Source organism: Chrysochloris asiatica, unplaced genomic scaffold (genome assembly GCF_000296735.1).
Source record: "Chrysochloris asiatica unplaced genomic scaffold, ChrAsi1.0 scaffold00100, whole genome shotgun sequence".
NCBI classification, from domain to species: Eukaryota; Metazoa; Chordata; class Mammalia; order Afrosoricida; family Chrysochloridae; genus Chrysochloris; species Chrysochloris asiatica.
Genome location: NW_006408618.1, coordinates 2,413,877 through 2,418,172, shown reverse-complemented (window position 1 = coordinate 2,418,172; position 4,296 = coordinate 2,413,877).

Sequence of the window (4,296 nt, the reverse complement as noted above, 5' to 3'; positions counted from 1 at the left end):
TTGATACAGAAGCATATGAGTCCCCTCAGTGTGTGGGTGAGAAGTGGGGGTGGAGGTAGGTGTAAGGCAGATGCTAGGGCCAAGCACAAGTTCTAGCACCACCATTTTCTGCATCAGCATTGAGAAGTTCAAGGGTTATAAATCTGTGCCTGTTCTGTTATAAAGGAATAATTTGTCAAAGTAAGAGTATAAACTATATTATAATGTTTGCGAATCTACATGTATAAAGTCTTCTCTTTAACTGTTGCTCCTGGCTCCACAAATTTTAGTAGTGGACCTGTTGATAAGAGGAAGATCTTTGTAGGCAGGCCAAAGGAGGGCCACCAATATTAGTTCAATTTACTTTTTTTTTTTAAAGGTTTTATTGCTAATTGAGGGAAAGTTGACAGGGCAGAACATCAGTTTTACATTCAACAAATCATATACTTTATTTCATTACAATGTTATAATCCTCTCCGTGTACTACAGTGAACAGTATTTCTCTCTAGTCATTTTAGCTCTTTTTCTTAAAAAACACTCAGGTATACATAAGAATTTAAACCACCAAAGGACACCTTCTGCAAACCTGCCTCCTGGCTGTCAGCTTTCAGTTTCTCTCTTTCCATGAGTCTAGAGTCCTCAGCTGCTCCCTCCCTCCACATCCCCTTCTCTGTCTCCAACTCTGGTGTCACTGCTTTTCTGGATAAGGTCCTGCATTCTGCTTATGCTCTTCTCCTTTGAAAGTCCTAGGATCCTCTGTTTCTGGACTGTAAGAGTAACCACTCCCCCATTTTTGTTACAAAACTTCTACCTTTACAATTGTGACAGTTGCAATTAGTCATGATACCAATTATTCACTACTGAATCATAAGAATCTTATCCCCATCTCTTTTTACCAGACCCATCTAGACAAGATGAAAACTATTCAGTGGGGACTCTATCTTCACCTATATACTCTTAAAATAAATTCCCTCTTGAAACCTTGTAAGCCAGTCACTTCGTGCCTTTATTGTCCCCTCATTTTAGATAGCCAATGTCTAAGTTGCCCGTCCCTATCTACCCTGTGCACCGAGCAGATAGCATTGAAACTTGATTTGAAGACTCTTTCCCTCTTGAAACCTTGAAAGCCAGTCACTTCTAGCCTTTATCACTTCTTGTAGTGGTTACGAATCAGGCTGCTAACCTCAGCGTCAGCAGTTAGAAACTACCAGATGTTCTGCGGGACAAAGATGAGACTTTTTGCTCCTGTAAAGATTTACAATCTCAGAAACCTGGTCCAGGGTCGCTATGAGTTGGAACCGACTCCACGGCACATAACCACCACCACCATTCTCCGTGGTTCGGTGGGCTAATGCGCCAGATTGCAAAGCCATTTGAGCAGCAAGGTTGGCAGTTCAAGCTCACCAGCTGCTCCTTGCAAACCCTAAATAGAGTCACTATGGGTCAGAATAGACTTGATGACACTTAACGACAACAACAACAACCCCCTCATGTTAGGCAACCAATGTTTTAAGTTGCCCATCCCTATCCACCCTGTATACAGAGGGGATAGCATTGATAATTGATGTGAAGACTTCTTCCCTCTCTGTAGTATTTTGAGCTACTACCTCCATGAGTATACATCAAGTTCATCAAATTGTAGTAATTTACCCTTGTTTCATTTATCAAAAATTGTGGGATTTTTATTTTTTTTTAATTTTATTTTTTTATCTTCCTCTAGTCGAGTTCTGATTATTAAGCCATCGAGGTTAGATCAAATGGGTACTATCTGCATGTTTGGGCGTTCCTGTTCATTTCATATCCACTGGATGCTTCACTTTCAGCTCTAGCCCTCTGTGGCTATGTTCCTGTCCATGGCCTCAGGTGTCCCCAGGTTTCACCAAACTTTGGAGCAAACAGCCCTTCCTCTTTTCTCTCTTAACTCCAGGTCAATGGGAGTCAATGGACCATGGTTGAACTCGGCCCATTTCTTCATTGCTGCCTTTCCTCCTCTTCCACTCACCAGTAGACCACTGTGGTCATCAGCAAGCTTACATGCTTGCTCATGTGTTCCTTTGAGTTTCAGTCTTAGAGGGAGGTTTGTTCTGAAAGGACTTGATTGCTTGCCATGATGGCTTCCTGGCAAACATTTTGCTTATTTTTGTAGCCAATCATACTGCCATTTTTGTTTTGGGTTTTTCCTGATGTTCATTCTTTGAAGATGTATCGTCTGCTGCTCTAGCTGTTCCAGACTGGTCTGCTTGTCCTTTCCGGTGGGAATGTCCCACCTCAGAAGGTTCTGGATGGGACTCGGGATTCCACTTATGGTCCTATACACTGCAAAGGCTCCTCAAGAGGCCTATTTCACTGGGCAAGTTCTAGAACCCTTTTTAGGTATTCCAATCAGCTATAGGCTGAAGACTGGCTTACAAGCTTTCTGTAATCATGTTTCTTGACATCCTTTCTATCCCACTCAAGTGTCTATTTTACAATAGTAGACAAGGGAAACCAATATTCATAAGGCAGTCAAGCATCTTAGTATTATTTCCACTCTTCAGGGTATACCTCGATCCCTGTATCACAGAGCCCTGTTGTTCCTTCAATTTACTTTTTATCTCTTTAGGACAAGCTGTTCTCCCAATTCAACAAATTTGACCTTTTGATTCAATTAAATAATATCTATTCACTCTGGTATACAGGTCACCTGATTTTTTTCCTTATGAAATATCCATTGAAAATACCAAGGAGAAAGCTTACAGTAATTTGGAAGCATTCAGTGTAAAGGCAAACAACCTATATATCTTAACAAGTTTTGGGAATATTACTACAATGAACTCTAAGTAAAATAGAAAATACATAGCCCTGTGTGGCAGCATAGGATAAACATTAGACTGCTAACCACAAGGTTGGCGATTCAAATCCACCAGTCAGTCCTTGGAAATCTTCTTCAGGATCACTATGAGTTGGAACCAACTCGGAGACATTTAATCACAGCAAAGTCCTTGCTATGTGTGAGTGCCGATCTACGTATATTGGTGGTGGTGATTATGTGCCGTGGAGTCAGTTCCAACTCATCGCAACCCTATATAGGGTTTCTGAAGCTGTAAATCTTTATGGGGGCAGAAAGCCTTATCTTTCTCCCATGGAACCACTGGCAGTATTGAACTCCTGACTATGAGACTAGCAGTCCAACTTGTAACCACTATGCTACCAGAGCTCCTTGATTCAAGTATATTACATATGTTAATTTTTAGTCCTCAGATCAACTCTAGAAAGTTGGTCCTATTATTATCTTCATTAAGTTGATACTATTTTGTTCTCCATTTAGGAAACTGAGTCCCAGAGATATTAAATAATTTGCATGAGATCATATGACTTACTTGTAACAGAATATGGATTCATACTTAAGTAACTTGTTCAAAAGCTCTTGCTCTTTGCCATTATGTTATTATTCTTCTAATAGAGTTAACTACATAATATTCACTTCTATATCCTCTGTGCCTAATTTATACACTAAACACTTCAACAAATTAGTCTGTGAGGCACTTAGTTTAATAGTAGTGGATTTTAAAGAGTGTTCCAAAGGAATGTAAAAATCTTTCTGATATCCTCTGCTTTCATCTAAGATCTCCCTGATGTCAGTAATGGTATCTCTCATTTCACATACTCTTCTGAATCCAGTTTGAATTTCTGGCAGCTTCTGGTTGGTATACTGCTGCCACCATTTAAAGATTATCTTCAGCAAAATTTTACTTGCAGGTCATATTAATGATATTGTTTAATGATTTCTGCATTTTGTTGGATCACATTTCTTTGGAATAGGCACAAATATGGATCTCTTCAAGTTGGTTTGCCAAGTAGCTATCTTCCAAATTTCTTGACAAGTATTTCCAGCATTATATCAGTTTGATAAAACTTCAATTCCTAGGGTTCCTTCAATTTCAATTCACCAGTTCCTTCAGTGCAGCTTGAATGTCTTCCTTCAAAACCATTAGTTCTTGCTTATATGCTACCTCTTGAAATGGTTGGACATCTACCAGTTCTTTTTAGTAAACTGATTCCATCTCCTTTGATGCCAGAGTCTCTTCTGACATCAATTTTGGTCTTTTCTTTCTTTCCTGTGTTTTTAATGACCTTTTGCTTTCGTCATGGCTGGTATTCTTGCTCCACAACTCTTCTGGTCTTCAGCTAATGCACCAAATCTATTATTGAGAGGGTCTCTAAATTTGTGTGGAATGTATTCAAGGTCATATTTTAATTCTCATGGGTTTGTTTTAATTTTCTTCAGCTTCAGCTTGAACTTGCATATGAGCAATTGATGGTTTGTTCCACAGTCAG